The following is an 18792-nucleotide window of genomic DNA, read 5'->3' as shown; positions in this document are numbered from 1 at the left end:
TCTAGCAACTTTTAAATTCATCGTTTAATACATTGTTGAGGATTGGCTTCATTCTCCTCTAACGTTGGCGCATAGGTTTCCATCCCTCTTTCATGTAGATGTGATGAGTAAAAATTCAGGGATGCACCCCCTTCCTTTCTTTATAGTTCTAAGAAAAGGTAACTAAGCGTTCTCTCGATATCTTGCACAACTTATCTTCCTAGACAGAGGTTAATATCCAAGGTTATAGATGAACAAAATTCTATAAATTTGACATTGGCAAGACTTGGGTCAACTAGGCATAATTCATTCCGTGGAATACTCTCAGAATCTTTCACAAGATCATTAAAAGGCATGGTATTGGGGGGATCGTTTTGGAGGATATGGTAAATGAGTTCATATTTATCACATTTTTCCCCTTCTATATTAACATCTAAGGCACATATCAGATGGTATGTTTTATGATACAATTTATCTTCCTTCTCCTCTTCTAGACACAAGGGTAAGTCATGCTCAATTGATGGCTGAGTAGGAGGGTACAAGACCAATTGTTTCAACAAACTCCCATTCTTAATGGTGTTGTTCTCAACCCTCAAACTAATGTAAGCATCAATAGTGTCTAACCACAACCTTCCCAAGATTAGAGGATAACCATTTAATTTGGTTTTTGGCTGGAAAACCAAGAAGCCAGTAGGATACTCCCAAGAGTCAATGGATACCATTATATCCTCAACAACTCCCTCATGAGCCACTGTGGATCTATCTGCAAGTTGTAGTACTTTAGTGGTCTTTCTTAAGGCTCCTTGGAGGTTTACTTTTAGCATGGTTTCTATATTCATGACATTGATGGAAGTCCCAATATCAATCAAGGTATGATGTACAATGATTCCATTAATGTCCACATCTAGTATTGGACTTCTAGGGTCTAAATATTTGCACAAATTACTCTCCTTAACATAAACTAAGATAATTCACCAATACAATTGATGGTGTGGGTGTATCTTTTTCTCCTCCAAGGGCATTTGAAACATTTATCCTTGATAAGCTTATTAAAGATAGAAACATTCTCAATATCCTCGAGGAGGGGTATTTTAACACAATTTTTTCGATTCTCCTAGAAATTTAATCCTGTATGGGGTGTGCTAGTTAGGATTGATCAATTTCTCACGAAAAGGAGGTGGATTTACTTGAGGGGTATTCTCTTCCTTTTCCTCTTCAAGTTCTTTAGGTGAAGGTGGAGTTTGTTTATCTGGAATTATTCTTCTAGACCTAAGGTTGATTTCTTGAATCTCCATAACATAGGCAAGGTAAGATGTCTCTCCACTATAGACCTGTTGTGCTTGCATGTTATTTGGGTTCGGACTGGGTTAAGTAGGCACCTAAGGTTTCTTTGGTGGATCATGATAAGAGAGTTGTGGTTGGGGCAGAGGTGGAGGTAGTAAAGCAAGAGGTTGGTTACTTCACCCTTGTGATGGTTTATTCCATTGAGGAGGTTGAGAAGCATATGGTTGAAATATTTGATTGATAGGTTGGGGATGATATCGAGGAGCGTAAGGCAAAGACAGAGGTGTGGACCATGATGGATCAGTGGAAGAGCACTGAGGTTGCAAGGGTGCATTTTGGTTGGGATATTAATAAGATTACGATGCACATTGCATGCCTTACTGGTATGGTGGAGGTCCTTGAGGTCTCCTTTGATTTATAAAGCGAAGTTTCTCAACCCCACCTTCTGCCCCTTAATACACAACTTTTGAACTAGGAAAAGAAGGAAATTTATCCTTGGCATGGTTTTCCTCACAGGTTGAGTAGACCTCTATGAGATTTAATGCGAATTCATTTCCAGGGTCCTTTCTAGAAAATTTAGGGAAAAAAATAGCTAAGACTCTCTTTGATTCCTCTTGTCTCGTTTTAATCTACATGGTATCCATTTGGAAAGCAACGGTGTGCAAAATTTCCCTTCTAAAGTCCCCCAACATGTTCCCAATCTCATTCTTGATGGATTTTGTGGAAGGAGAGGAACTGACCAAGCCTTCACTAGCCCTACCCTTCTTCCTAGCAGCCCTAGAGTGTGTTTTGAACACTGTTTTGATGTCATCATAAGATAACTAATATATGTCTCCCCCAAAAGTCAAGTTGATGTTTTCAGCACGTCATCCCTGATCCCTCAGAGAAGAACTAGCTTGAGTGATTCAGGATCAATGGTGCAACAAGCCCTCCTATAAGTGAGTTGAAATCTCTACTCATATTCCTCTAGGGATTCATCAAGTCCAAGATTCATTCTAAATATTTATTCCTTGGTTTCTTTGGACCTACAACAGTCCTTATACTTGTTATTAAAGGCTTGTTGCATTTCAGCTCAGGTAGTGATGCTATCCCTAGGCACACCCATAAACCAGCACAAGGTTGCATCCTTAAGGGTAAATGGGAATAAATTCAGCTTTTGGTCATCATACGCATAGTCATAGGTCCAAAAGAAAAGAGAAAATTCAAACATAAAAGTATCAGGATTCTCATAGGTTAAGCCATGGAAGTGTGGAAGTGTAGTAAGGATTGTATTCTTCATTCTAGCCTCTCCATTAGTCTCTCTAGGGAAATCCTCTTTTTTCCTCCTTTCAGCCATGGTTTGGGTAGGTGAAATGGGTTCTTCTTCTTACCGAATTGGCTCTTCAAATATCTTACGTTGCTCACCTAAAGGGTATTGTAACTCCCATGTAGTCAAAGGGGAAGCTGACAGTCACCGTAGAAGATTGAAGGTTAGTTGTTTTAGGGTGTAGGGGTTTTTTGTAATAATTTTCCTTCAGTATATCTATTCCTACAAGGCATGAAATAATTACTTTCTTCTTTTATGTGAATTTCTTAAAACTAAATGCAAAAGAGAAATAATGCTTAAGAAAAAATTAAATCTACCTAGGCACCTCCCCGACAATGACACCAAAAAGTGATGCGCCCTGGTATTGCACCAAGAGTGTTACAACTCCCAAGGGATCCTCAACTCTATTTATCAACTCGGGGTTCATACAAAGTTAGAGGTGACAGTGCTATATACATAGTAGATGGGATTGTACGCATGCTACCCTCAACTAGGACATTTTTTCAATAGTGATCCAAGACCATTCGTTCTACTGAATTAGAAGGAAACTAACAAATGAAGGTGCAATTCGAAACAAGCTCTATTGACAGGAATGAAAATGTTTTTTAAACATCAGCTTGTAAATGTTATTAACATGTAAATGTTATTGAATCAATCCATGAAAAGACAAGAGCTACACAACTTGCAGAAAGAGAACTACATTATCTTGCAATCAACCATCTGCCTACCAAATCCACTTACAGAGAGGAAAACTAATATATCAAATCATAACTCAATATTTCATGGATCATCTATCTAGCTTACACCTGCATATAAATCAATATTCTATTTGTGCTAAATCTGTGATAAAGAGTGTTACCGGGAAAAGTGTCTATTTAGAACTGCTCTATCCCACTAAGGTGTGACAGCTGCCTTAGAAACAAACAAAGAAAAAGTACTCTTGTATTTCCTTTATGAACTATAGATAGAGAGGAATAGAAAGAACCAACCTGTGTCTTGCACTAATCCTTTGATCCAATCCCTCTCTTCTTTGACAGCTTCCAGCTACTTGCTCCCTTACTTTCCCAGCTTCACCAAGTACCTGTAAGATCACAGAAGAAGAACACTATACAAAGACATGGATCTATATTCATAAACAACTTAGGATCAGATTTAAGTTAACCATACAAATGTAACAAGCATCAATGATACAAAAGCATGGAGGAAAAACTCAAATAGTTTTTTATTGATAAACAAGAAGATCTAGGAGGAGTTACAACCGATGGTTCCTAACCCAGCATCAACCTCCCAGCAAAGAAGCCCCTCTTCACCTCCAACAAAGCATAAATCACCCAATACTCTGATGTTTGTCTCAAAACCAACAGCAATTCCCTACAATGTGCAAAATTCCAGCCTTTGGATCTCTGGGATGAGGGATCCATATATAGATATGTGTAAGGAGGATGAGTTAGCTTGTGATTTTGATTAGTGTCTTCTCTCTGTTAGTTCTTTCTTCCACTTGGAGACTGAAGGCCTCTTACTCATCCTTGGTCGAATTCAGTGAGGCAAGTGTCATAGGAAAAGATTCTGGAAGCTTCCATTGTCTCTCCACCTCGCGGAATGACACTGCCATTTGTCATTTCTCGCCCAACGCACCCTCATAGTGAATTTAGGTGCATTGAAACACACCTAGCCAGTGTATTTAGGTGCAATGCAACGCACCTAGCCAGTGGAGCAATTGAAATGATCCTGTTTTGACTTATTTTGAGCAGTTTCTGGTGGAGAACTTCTGGGAGAAGCTGTAATTTGTTGACCTTGTTCCTTTAGGGGTTAGAAAAACACTTTTAGGGACTTAGGAGCCCTTGTTTTATGGACATTTCATGCTTTGAGTTGTAAGGCACAAAAATGTCTATAACAGTTGCCCCCTAAAGTATGAGGCCGTTAACCTTTTGGTGTCGGGTGAAATGCTTTATTATGAGGATCTGAAGTTCTTTCAATGCTGGGAGGAGACCTGTAATAAGATACAATACAATACATTATCTTCATACTGTTTTTCATGATCTAGCTGACGTGGGCATTCCCATGCTCAGCTTTATAAATTCATTTTCATGTACATAGGACAGACAATCGTCTGATTGTAGACTGATGATCCTGATAGAGCCATCATCCTTTTGGTAGGATGATTATCTATGCTGAAATGATGTACATTTTAATGTATTTATTTCCCTGAATATATATCGCAGCCCGGATGGTTGAAACTAGATCCGGAGTCTTCAATCTCATCCGATCTTCACTCGAAGTACAAGTCGATCCATGTGAGAAATGTTCTGAAGTCAAACATGGAAAGACATCACTTGATTACCAGTCATGATGTAAATTGTTAACAAGCGCGAGAGGAATCACCGATAATGATAATGATCCTCAAGGTACTGCAGTACAATTCATGTGGTGTGAATAAAGGACTTGGCGTCAAGCACCACGCAAAATCTTTCGGTCGAAGGTCATTAATGTAAACCTATCGCCGGAAGTGAGAAACTTTCCATTGAGGCATGCAAGCTTCAAAGTACTGAATGGGGTGTTCCTAGACCAACTTCTTGGATAATGAGCTGATGTCAACAAGAAGTGATCCGTCACAGGAGGGCCTTAATGAATCCCACATCAATGACACGGAACGGAGCAAATGATTTTGATGGAGGTGAAAACGATCTGATGATATACGGTTCAGGGTGGCAGTCATGAAAAAATGGAGTATAATGTATGGTAGTGGGTGGGACACAGGTGGCTTCTCTGGATGACTTCTCTTGAACATGTCGGCGACACTGATGTGATGGATTGGTAGCATTAACCCCAAATGTGGATGGTATGGTGTGACCATGGCGATGTGACCGGTGAATGAAACAACCCAACCCGACTCGGACACAGAGTGGAAGGGTCATGTTCAAGTGCGACTTGCTACCAATAAAGATTCTTTGAGTTTTCTTCCCAATTTTTCCCCAGTCATTGCTGACCAGTACCTCTTTATTTTTGTCAAGCTTGAGGAGGATAACATATGCTTGTTCTATAATTTTCCCTTCGGGCAAACCCATCGCTATGTTTTAACGAGCCTAGCGATAGTGAAACTCGTTCTCGTCTAAAGACAAGTTTGTCGCTATTAATCTTTTAAACGAGTTTAACGACAAAGATAACTCGGTCCTTTTCAATTTTATAGAGTCTGAAAAGGTACGTAAAGGTAACTCCAAAATTCCTTGTTCTTCATCTAATCCCTTAAGTTAGAAAAAGTATTAAACAATATAGAAGGGATGAATTTTCGATAGTTTTAACAAGCCGAACAAAACAAGCGCTCGATCTCTTTGTGCAATAATCCCTCAGGTCTAAAAAGATTAAAATCTAGATGAGGGATAGCACTTCCTGTCCCTTTAACGAGCTGGAAGGCCAAGGAATCGACAATATTTTCATATTTTACGAGTTAGTTGAAAAGAACTTAAAGAAGACTCGTCTTTTGAGGAACGAGTGATAAAACGGGTAGCAGCTAATTCTAGGTAAGGTTTGGAATTTTCCAATCACGGCAGTGTCACAAGGATGGCTAGTGAAATCACTCTTCGCAGTTGTTCCTCAAAATGGGTAAACAATCAAATGGAGGTGAATGATCGGCCAATGAAAAAGTGGAGGTGATGGTGCAAACACGACCAAGGCTTTAATGGCTGAAGTACTACATTCACGGTGGTTATTTACCAGGGAATAGTTCATTTTTTAACGTGCTTAAACGCGGGTGGAAACATTTTCTCGATGCGGGTTTATTTTTTAACGAGCTTGAACCTTGCGGTAACACTGCTCGATTAATCCAGTCGTATGATAAGAATGTCTCATATAAAATGGAAATTTTTAGAGTTTTGCCCCACATCCTTTCTTTATGCAAGTTAGGAAACGACTAATCCAAAAAACAGATAAATAATCACTCTTTGCTTGCACTCCAAAAGGTTTGCATGCCCCCATGTATAAAACAGAGTTTCAAGGTTACCTCTACTTCTCTCCGCCAAAACATTTGTTTTACCGAGAGAGGCCTACCTCTTACAGGTTACCCAAAGATTGTTCTATTCACAGCGCAAACAAAACACTTCTTTGGCAATGTATACCAAAATAAACAAAGGTGAACGGATGGTATAGTGTGACCATCCCTGACATAACTTTGACAAGAGGATCTTGTTCCAGTCCAACTCCCTCTTCCACTCATGGACAGGAGTACGGAGGTCATATTCTCTCACGGAAACCTACCTTATACCCGAAGTTTTCCTGCCGAAGCAGACCAGGATGTATACCCCCTGGGTTTCAGTCATATCCCTCAGATTTACTCGCGCTCATCGGGAGGACGGACTGGAGATTGAGACATTTCTTGCGTGAAAAGACAACTCAGGGATGGTATATGACTATTTGCTCTGTATGATCTAGGAAATGAAAGCTGGTTCACAAGCTTGACCACTCTTCCTTCGTGCGGAAAACACATTACTCTAAAGAGTGAGAAGACAATTGCTCCCATACAATAAATATAGTCTCGCCCAAGGAGTAGATTGTAATCTAGGGGTCCTTGAACTAGCATTACGTTCATGCGAACTGCTTTCTTTCTCAATGTTATGGGCACATCGGGAAGGATCCCTAAAGGTCGACTGGTTCCTTTATCAAAGCCTGTCAGATTTCTCATCTCAGGCAAAAGTGATGGTGAATAAAGCGCTTTCCAAGCAGTTGAGGAAAGGATACTCACAGAAGCCCCCTCATCTATGATGGTACCAGCCATAACCATTCTATATATTTGAATGATAATTCGGAATGGTACACTTGCTGGTAAACGGGGTCTGCCTAGTTGATTCCAGTCGAAGGAGACAACTAGGTTGCTTGGAGGTGGGACCAAATACACGGCCGGGTATGGCTCTAATGAACTTCCTTCCTGCGGTAAAGGAACGGGTAAATTGCCCCCTTGTTCGTCGGAGTCTGTGTTTATGAAGAGAATTTGGACGGTGTCATCCTTGTTCTCTTTAGTGACTATATCATCTAAAGATGAAACCTCTGAAGGTAAGACTGGGTCAACTGCCGCCTCGACCTTTTGACTTTCATCTGGTATGGATCCAGATGGTTTATCTTCAATGATAGGTGCTTCAGCCGACCACCTGAGCGGGCCAGCCGGATTTTCAACTAGTGATGGACTCGGCAAGAGTTTTTTATATCCAGGAGGAAGTCGTAACGGTGAAACCGGACGATCATCCAAAACTCTTTTAGCTTCATCTAAGAAGGGACAACGGTGGACGGCATGATCGCCTTCGCACAGTTTACAAGGAAATCTACATTTCCCTTTTTGTCGTGGGGCTTCACTTTCAGTAGTTGACAGTGTGCTTTCATCATGATCATCAGAGGTTGACGACACCGGGTTGTGCAAACGAGGAGACCAGTCCCTTAATATCCGAGGGATGCAAGGAAAATCTCTGTGAAAGTGGTCTCCTTTGCAAATGACACATGGCGATTTAGGCCTGGTCAGTGCAGTGTGTGGATTTTCGTCAGACGACACTCGTTTTCCCCCATTCGCCTTTGGCTCCTTCTTCTTCTTCTCTTTCTTTTTCTTTTCCTTCTTCTCCTTAGGAACTTGACTTTTGACTTTACCAGCCCCATCAAGCAAAGAGGAAGGAGGAGAGGAAGAATTAGAGGAAGTAGAAGGTTGGTGGGCAACTCTGGACTCATCTAATTGATGATTCGATTGTTCAGGAATAGTGGTGTTCTGAACGACAGAGGTTGAGAAGAGCCATACAGGCAAACCAATTGTCAGCCCTGGAAGTGACAATGTGGCCTTATGGGGCGCACCAACATCTCCCCAAGAGGAGAAGGGACTAGGATTTCCTCCAAGGGGAATTCCTTGGTTGGTAGACTCCATTTTCTCAACCCAAGATCAACGTAGGAAAGGGTAATGAATATTCCGCTTAAAATAAATTTTTATACGCTTTGACACAACTTGTTTTTTCAGTTTTTAAGAGTCGAGAGAAAACAAAAGATGACTCTAGTCTCCTTTGATTTTTAATGAGCTTGAAGTGACAAGTGCTCAGATGGACCTTTTCCATTAAGGAGACTGAAAAGGAACGAAAGGGACTGCTCTGGAGGTCTAGGTAGAGGGAGTACCAAACCAATCGCAAAACTGCAAAATACGTTTTACGGTACAGCAGTCAATCTTCCCGAATGCTGTGTTCAGTGCATTGCGATCGATAGGGCGGCAGACATGGCTTCCTATGGATAAAGGATTTAAGCCTATAGGGGTCTCCCAAAATATACTCGACAGTACGTGGGAGCACAAGTCTGTACTGTCACTTATCGTCTCAAAGTGGAGGAATCACCCAACCATCAGTGAGGACAACAGTTACCAGGCTTTACGACGCCGGAATACGTCTCTAGCCTAGACCTCTAAATGTTGTGCGTTAAGTTCCAAAGCGTTGTTAGATTCATTGAATTTATTTTAAGTTGATCTTGCTTATGAAGTTTGCCTTTTGGGTTCCCCACGAGATGTAGATGTAATTCCTAAAATGTAATCTAAAGATGATAAACAAACTTTTATCTCTTTTGTGCAATGAAAATCCTAGCTACTAGAGGAAAATAAAGACACAATCTTTTCACAAAGAGCAAATAGCACACTGTAAATGCACTTTCCTAAATCAAGCCAAACAGACTGTCTATATGCAAATGCACATGCATGTATTTGCTTTTGACTTTCTTAGTATTGATTCTAAAAAGAAAGTTGATGTACAAATCTGAATTTGCTTTCAAGCGACAAACACAAACAAGCTTCTTTTCGAAATCAAAAGATAGAGACGATTATGACACTTTATGATTTTGAAATGAATACTCATTTTTGACACTAGACAATCACAAATTTAGACCAAAGGAAATAGTAAAAGTATAATCGACCATCAACAACAATCAAACTTTCTCCTATGATCGAAATCGACACTTGCAACAGATCTAAATCAAAGGACGACAGTACGACTATTCTACTTTTGCAATGGAAAACTGTAAACGACTCAACAAACACACAAAAACATCTACAGTTCTTTTGTACAAAGGAGGCGAAATAACAGCAAGGAAAAGGGGTTTTAAACAGACATATACTGATCACAGGCAGCAAAATTCAGAGACAGAACTGGAAAGAATGAAGCACAAGAACCACAGCTGCACAGGGCTAGTCTGATCAGCGCACCTGTAACACAGAGAAACTGCAATGCAGCACAGGTTTCCCTTTCGGGAAGTGCGCTGAAATGTAGGATCTCTTAATAGTACCTGCGCTGGGCCAGAAACGAGAATCTGTCCGGGTTCTGGGTCACAGTTTGCAGTTCAGTCTTTCGTTTTTGGCCGAGTAAAAGCAATCAGTAATGCACAATCAGGGGTAGATCGAAGGAGGGTCTAAGAGCTATCACAAGGGCAATCAGATAGTTTGTGAATCAGCTGTTCAAATCATAAACAGATCCAGTGAATGGATTGAAGCAATAGATGTCTACTTTGCATTTGTTATGGCAAATGCAGTTCGAATGCTACTTATAAGTTTATGAAACAAACAACAAAGAGATACACAAACAAACTAATTAGACATTCCCCAGCGGAGTCGCCATTTTGTTACCGAGAAAAGTGTCTATTTAGAACTGCTCTATCCCACTAAGGTGTGACAGCTGCCTTAGAAACAAACAGAGAAAAACTACTTTTGTATTTCCTTTATGAACTATAGATAGAGAGGAATAGAAAGAACCAACCTGTGTCTTGCGCTAATCCTTTGATCCAATCCCTCTCTTCTTTGACAGCTTCCAGCTACCTGCTCCCTTACTTGCCCAGCTTCACCAAGTACCTGTAAGATCACAGAAGAAGAACACTATACAAAGACATGGATCTATATTCATAAACAACTTAGGATCAGATTTAAGTTAACCATACAAATGTAACAAGCATCAATGATACAAAAGCATGGAGGAAAAACTCAAATAGTTTTTTATTGATAAACAAGAAGATCCAGGAGGATTTACAACCAATGGTTCCTGACCCAGCATCAACCTCCCAGCAAAGAAGTCCCTCTTCACCTCCAACAAAGAATAAATCACCCAATACTCTGATATTTGTCTCAAAACCAACAACAATTCCCTACAATGTGAAAAATTCCAGCCTCTGGATCTCTGGGATGAGGGATCCATATATAGATATGTGTAAGGAGGAAGAGTCAGCTTGTGATTTGATTAGTGCCTTCTCTCTGTCAGTTCTTGCTTCCACTTGGAGACTGAAAGCCTCTTACTCATCCTTGGTCGAATTCAGTGAGGCAAGTGTCATAGGAGAAGATTCTGGAAGCTTCCATTGTCTCTCCACCTCGCGGAATGACACTGCCATTTGTCATTTCTTGCCCAACGCACCCTCATAGTGCATTTAGGTGCATTGAAACGCACCTAGCCAGTGTATTTAGGTGCAATGCAAAGCACCTAGCCAGTGGAGCAGCTGAAATGATCATGTTTTGACTTATTCTGAGCAGTTTCTGGTGGAGAACTTCTAGGAGAAGCTGTAATTTGTTGACCTTGTTCCTTTAGGGGTTATAACAACACTTTTAGGGACTTAGGAGCCCTTTGTTTATGGACATTTCATGCTTGGAGTTGTAAGGCACAAAAATGTCTATAACAAAGAGACTAATGCTATTCTATTTTGTAGTGAAGGAAAAGGATGGTTGGAATGGCCTAGATGATGCCCTTGATCATGGAGTCACGATTGGGGGTCAACATACTTCTAAACCAAGTGAAAATTGCATCATAAGTCAAAAAATATGGTGAAACAAGCTGCTATAGGTTCATTGTATTGCTACAGGAAGGAATGTAATGCTATAGAAATGTTGGCGAGAAGGTTTAGGAGGTAGGAATGGTGACATCGAGGGATGGTAAGGTGGATGGAAGTTGGGGTATATGGATGAAAGATGCCCAAAACCCCTAGCCAATCCCAACACCTTTCGAAGGGTTGTTCTGAACTACGAGTGTTGCTCACAGTGACCTAAGGGAATGAGATTAAGAACAAAATTTGGGATTCATCAAAGAGGGTGAAGAAGTCCAATACGGAGATAGTGGAAGGACCCTTGCCTACATATCCAAATAACCCTTCAAAATCACATGCACATACTATTTTATTATTGACAAAATGAAACAACTAATAGTGGAAAATATGAGTTTGGGTCATCTAATCTATGTTAAAAACTTTGATCGAGTAAATAAATCAATTCCTAAGCTATAAGAACATGCAAAGGAATATGACTAACATAAACGTTCTTCCAGGAAATCATAAACATAATACTTTTGGACTATGATTGTAGATCATTCCATTCATGTTCCCATGGGAAAGATGAGATAGAGCTTGCAATCACAAGATTTTGAGGGGTTATTTTCTAATGAAATGTAGAAGACTAATAAGAAATCTAAGATCAAAATAAATATCAATGCATAAGAGGGACATAAGCCACTAGCTTTGGGCCCAAACCCAAGAGACTCATCCCTCTAGAAATAACTCAATGATTAACCAATAAGAAGCTTCTCATTATCATTGCATCGATTTCAAATACATCACATAACTAGTGAAAAATAATAGTATGAAGTGCTTAAGCTCGATAGGTTCCTAGTTGAAAACAAAGTTTGATTCCTAATGACGTATTTTTCATGTTTATTTATACAGGACTATAGCTACTAACAACTCCCTAAAACATAGGAATATTTTCTCCCAAAACTCGATAAAGGCAGATCTTGATCGTTTTTAACTGCACTTGCTTGGCTACCAATGCCTTAAGATGTTGAGAGCGGGTGTGATGATTTTGGCTGATTGAGGGAGTTAGGAAGGTGGACAACCTCCTAGCATATCTCCCTACTCTCTACTTTGAGATTCTGCATTCAAATCATCTCAAAGAAAAGTGGGATTGCAAATTTCTGGGGAATAATTCATCCTCCTTCAATGAATTTATGATAGGAGCTTATTAAAGGTTGGACTAGGCTCCTGGAGGTATGGGAAGTCCCTCTCAATTTTTTTTAGGAAGCCACTACCCCTTGTAACTTTTGTGTCACATTCTTCCCTTTCTGTTGCTCATTATCCACCTCGGGTACCATCCTCTACTCCTCCTATAACACACTCTTTTTTTCCTGTAACATACTTTGCTCTCTTATAACTTCCCCTTTTCTTCTTGTTGGAGGGTGGTAGGTGTCTTTGGTTGTTTGAAGGAGTTTGATATGGTGGTGGTCCTCCTTACATATGCTATAGGAGTCTTTGTTATGGGTTTTGGAGAGGTGGCCTCTTGAATTTTTCTTTCATTGGGCCCCACCTCCTCTTTCTTTCTTGGGGACTCTTCAATTGTGATAGGGACCTTTGTGTGAGTTTGTTGCCTCCCTTTCCTGATCCTGGTGATTTTCCTAGTATTAAAGCATAGGGGGGATTTACTTTATCCATTCCATTCAGGTTTTACTGGGGTTCTCAAGGTCGCTAAATTTACATATACCTCTTTTTCAGTGGCTCCTATATGGCTCCTATAGACACACTTTCTTACTTTGGAGATATATATGTTTCTTTATGCTCAGTAGTCTTCTCAAGACTTAATTTTTCCTGTTTCTCCCCCCCTTCCTATTCATCTTTCTCTTTTCCTACCTCTACCTCTAGGTATTCCCCCGTTCTTTCTACATCTACTCCTCTTTCCTCTTATTCTGACCCTACTACTTCTTCCTCTCTTATCCTTGCCCCTTCTTCTTCTTCCTCTATTTTTCCCTCTCTTCCTCCAACACTAGTGGTTGGGGTCTCACCTAGTGTGAGGATTTATGCTTCAATGAAGGCTTCTCTATCCATGTCTATGAATTTGGAGCAAATGATAAGGTTTCCCAATTTGTTCAAGGCATCCACCACTATAAGTTTAATAAGGAGATGGTGGCCTAGGTGTTCATGTTTTCCCTCTCTCAGTTTTTGACTCATGTTCTTAATGGGCTACAGGAGTAAGTATGACACACTATGTCTTAGAGCTAGAGGTAATTGTTCATGAAATATGATCTTTTGAAGTAATCTAAAATGGTAGGCATAGAACACACTCATCTTTCCCACAAAAGAGATGTATTTCAGGATCTGGTATGCCACCACATTCCAAGGATAAGATAGCTTCTCCTTCCTAACTCCATTCTTGTCCTCGAGAGGCTTTTCATTAGCAATGAATGTTTTTTTAATAGTGGCACTGGCGGTTTTTTCTTCTTTTCCCCATTTGATCCCTAGAGGTACATTTGTCAATCTGCTAATTAGTTTAGGGTTGGGTGAGATCGATAACCCCCTCACCACAGTGGTGGAACTATGTTCTGTTTGTGAGTTGAGGTCCATGGAAAATTCAAATGAAATGTCATCATCATACCCTTTCCACAACTCAAATAATCCTAGCCACTGGTGTCTCCTAAATTTTTTTATCACAGAAGGGTGTAGATGGATTATTTTGGTATTTGAGGGTTCCCTTCTGTTAAATCCTCCCCCCATCTCATCTCTTTGTCTTTAGCTAAGTGAAGGAGAGATAATTCTATTAATATCTTTAGTGTATAATTTAGTGGTAGAAGTGAGTAAAAATTCCTTGTTGATGATAATTTCCTGCTTTCCCTTTACTCTACAGCCCAAAAAGGTCTTTCAATTTCACAATTAGACTCCTACTTCGTACAGAATATGAAGTGCACCTTGCATAAAAACTTATGGATGGATGAAGGAGATGATGGAACTTAGCTTTTACCAAGCGGTCTAGGATGCAGGTAATAATTTGGAGACCAACTTGACCCTTTGTAGCATTCCTTCACCCTTTTAGTCTTCCTGTAGCAATCTTTCAACCCTCCTGTATTAGTTGCAAGCTTTCCTATAGCTTCCCACTATAGCAATGGAACCGCAGGGTTAGAAACTCCTTAATGGAACCTCGATCTCATCCTCTCCCTAACTATTTTGAAATGAGTGATTATGAGAAAGGATTCGAATTCCGGTACATAATATGCCATTTTTGGCTAAGGTTTGGAGCATTGTGGTGACTTGGAAGTCATACGAGATTTCCTATTTTGGACCGTTCTCCCCACTCATATTAATTATTCCATATTTCCTCATAATCACCACCCACTATTTGTGATCCCAACTTGACTGATGTGACACCTCCACATTGCATGAGTGCTTACCATCACTTTTGGTTTACTAGTCGAGGGCATCAAAGTTAACTAGCCACCTCCAACTTATTAAAATTTCTCCTCTCAAAATTTACACATTTTTGTTATTTACACATAGAGAGGAGGTGATTTTTTTCCATACCTATGCCTACCTCATGATTGAACTGATGCAAGAATTTGAATGTTGGTCCTAGACCGCATGATTGGCATCAAGGGAGTTGACTTGTTCTATTTCTTTCCTGTGTATTTCTTCATTCCTCATGATATTTGATTGTTGTGTTTGTTGTGTGTGTAGGTACCTTGTTGATGTCCAAGTTGCTATTGTTGGTGGAGAGTCCTAATGGGAGTGATATGAATATTTTAGAGTGTCCTCATAACTTCTCATCACCCCCTACTGATGAGAAAAAATAATATTATTTCCTTCTGTGATGTGTGCACAAGCTACTAGATGAGGAGGTTTTCTTACTAGAGCAATCCACTCCTTTTCGTTTGGGGTTTGCAAGATGCATGTGGGTGATGAGGGAGGATGTAAAATATATTGAGGAAAATTCTAAGACTTTGAATATTGGTGTAGATTTGTAGAAATGAATAGGATTTACTTTGTGTGTTTCTCCAAAAAAAATTAAAAGGGGTAAGACAACATGGAAGAATTTTAGTGATTTTTTTTTTTTATGAAATGGGATGGATGAGTGATGGATTCATGGTGGACCATGGTGGGAGAACCTTATTTATCCTTTTGAAGGTCATGTTGGGTTTTCCATCTCTTCATTTCTCTCTCATATAGCTTTTCATAAGCCTCCTATAGCACTATAGTACCTTCCTATAGCATTTACGGGTCTTTCCTGTAGCAGTCCAGAGAGGGGGTGAAACTTGAATTTTGGGCTAATGGGATGGTGGAGAGGGGTGATCACATGAATGTGGATGCTGGATATTAATTTTATGAATGGAGGAGTTAAGAGAATCTAAATAATTTCTTCCCTATAGCTATGGAATCTTCCACTATTTTTAATCCTACAAAATGACAAAAAAAAATAGCAAACATGGTGTAGATCCATTTCTTTTGTTTTTTGTTTGTTTGGTTTTTCTCTTTTTTTCAAGACACACAAGTTTCTTCAGAGGAGGTTTTCAACCTATATGGCCTGCCCTAGATGCCTCAAGAGAGGTTTTCACCTACGGATCTTTATTATTTTTCTTCTCTTTTTTTTTTGTTGCTCCTCTGCTACCTTAAATAGGTTTCCAACTGAAGATTTGGCCTCAAATTCATCATAAAGGTTTTCATATTGGCATTTTATTTTCATTTTTCCTTTTTTTCCTTTAAAAAAAATTATCTAGAAACATTGTGGACTAGAAGCTACAACACTACCAATGACATTTACTTCTCTGTTGATTGTATTGATGAATTCTGGCTTAGACATAGGTTTTATGTGTACCTTCAACCTATATCCATTGAAAAGAAAGGAAATCCCTTCCTCATCAATGGTCCTGATTTGAAACAACTTCATTTTAATGATACTTCTCTATCAGGAATGGGCCTAACCATATTGTCATTAGTGTTCCTTTGAAATCCTTGAACCTAGAATCATATAATAATGCCCAATCCCATTCTTGAAAAACCTTGTCCTTGAAATGCCTATCATGTCGAACTTTCCTTTTCAATTATATAACTTCAGTGTGTAGGAAGGCCTACGTTCTAAACTCATCCAAAACATTCAATTGGAGCAACCTCTCTTGTTGTGATTTGCTAACATCTAAGTCCAATTGGGATACAATTCTCAAAGTGTTATAATCAAAATCAACAGAAATTAGAGATTTATTTCCATAAACCAAATCATCTGGAGTGAACCTATTAGTTGTCTTCCAAGTGGTGTTATAGGCCCAAGTGGCCTCCACTAAACTGTCTGGCCAGTCTCTCCTACTATTTCTCACAACCTTTGTGAGGATGTTCTCCAATGCCTTATTTGTAACCTCTACTTTCCCATTTTCCCAAGGGTGATAAGCAGTAGATGTTTTGTGTTTGATATGATATTGCCCTATAAGATTCTTGACCAGATGTGATGTGAATTGAACTCCCTGATTAGTGGCTATCTCCCTGGGGTACCCACATTTGTAGAAGATATTTTCCCTTAAGAACTCAACCACTTTCTCCTCTATTGTTTCCCGGACATCCTTTGTCTCAGCCCAATTTGTCAAGTAATCAATGCACACAATGATACAAATTTTCTACCCTGATCGTGGATCAATTGGCCTAATGAAATGCATGCCCCACTTGTCAAATGGCTCCAAGGCCACCTGGGGTTGTAGAGGCATTTCATCCCTTGGTCTGGGTTCTCCCATCCCTTGGCATTGATTACATCTGTTGGTGTACATTCTTGCATCTTGGTGGAGAGTGGGCCAATAAAAGCCAGCTTGTAGAGCTTCGAAAGTTGTTCTCTTGGTAGTGAAATGACCTGCACAGGGCCCATCATGGCAAGAAAAGGTAATGTCAAAGACGTCCTCTTCCCTGAAAAATCTCCTTAAGATCTAATTTGGTCCCATCTTGAAGAGATTGACCGCAATCCAAATGAAAGGGGTCTTTTTCCTTACCATTATGCTCTTCTCCCTAGATGACAGATTTGGGGAAAATTTTGCAGCAACTAGGTAGTTGGATACGTTAGCAAACCACGAAGAGAGAACTAAGATATAAAATAGGTTGTCATTTGGAATTTGATCATCAACCATCCCTTCATCACCTGCAGGAAAAGCAAGTCTTGACAAAAAATCTGCAGCAAAATTTTCTTTTCTTGGCTTGTCAATGATAGTTAAATCAAATTGTTTTAATGATAGAAACCATCTAATTATTCTAGCATTCACATCAGGCTTATTAATCGAATATTTAATAGATACATGGTCAGTATGCACAAAAGTTTGGTATCCAATGATGTAGTGTCTAAATTCTTTTGAGCGTACAACAACTAAGATTTCTTTCTCAGTTATAGCGTAGTCCAATTGATCCTTATATATATTTTTTCTAATGAAATAAATCACATAGGGTAGCTTACCATCTATTTTTCCAAAAGCTACCCCCACAACTTTTTTGGATGCATCAACATGGATATGGAGAGGCAGAGCTGAAATTGGGCCCTTAAGTATGGGTGCAATGGTCTATTTCTCTTTCAAAAAACTTAAGGTATGCTTCGTAGCTACTTTTCCAATAGAGTTCTGAATCCTTGGCCAGCAGTCCAAACAATGATGAAGTCAGTTTACTAATTTCCTTGATAAACCTCCTATATTATCCATCTAAGCCCAAGAAACCTTTTACATTCCTCTAATTTTGAGGAGTAGGGTCCCTTTTGATGATGACAATCTTTCCCGGGTCCATGTGCATTCCCTCCTAAGACATTTAATGTCCAACGAAAGTCCCTACATTCCTTAAGAATTCACATTTGTTAGGACTAAGTGAGAGGTTCGTTTCAATGCATTTCCTCAGGAATTTTCCTAGGTTAGAGAAAGCCTCAAGGAAGTCACAGCCATGGTGAGTGAAATCATCCATGTACATCTCCAAAAAGTCATGGAAAAACTGGGTAAATATTCTTAGTACTGCCCTTTGAAAAGTGGGAGGGGAATTGCATAGACTGAAATGAGGGACCTACAAGCAAAGGTACCCCAAGGGCATGTAGATGTGGTTTTGTCTTGATCATTAGGTTTGGCCTGGATTTGATTGTAACCACTTAAAACATCCAAGAAAGAGAATAACTTCTTCCCTGCAAGATCATCTAAAACTTGATCAATGAAAGGAAAATGGAAATGGTGTTTCTTGGTGGATTTGTTCAGTGCTCTATAATCCACATAGATCCTCCACTTACCATTCTTATTTTGGACCAAAAGTAGAGGGGAGACCTAGTCACTATCTGAGATGGGGTATATGAACCCTATGTCGATCACCTTTTACAATTCATCCTTTACTATGTCGTTAAGGACTGGGTTCATTCTCCTCTAACGTTGGCACATAGGTTTCCATCCCTCTTTGATGTAGACCTAATGAGTAAAAATTGAGGGATCCACCCTCTTCATTTCTTT

Source organism: Pinus tabuliformis, chromosome 5_1 (assembly GCF_031772625.1).
Source record: "Pinus tabuliformis cultivar Carrire ecotype Pingquan chromosome 5_1, CPIR1, whole genome shotgun sequence".
NCBI classification, from domain to species: domain Eukaryota; kingdom Viridiplantae; phylum Streptophyta; class Pinopsida; order Pinales; family Pinaceae; genus Pinus; species Pinus tabuliformis.
Note: the sequence above shows the minus strand (reverse complement) of the source record.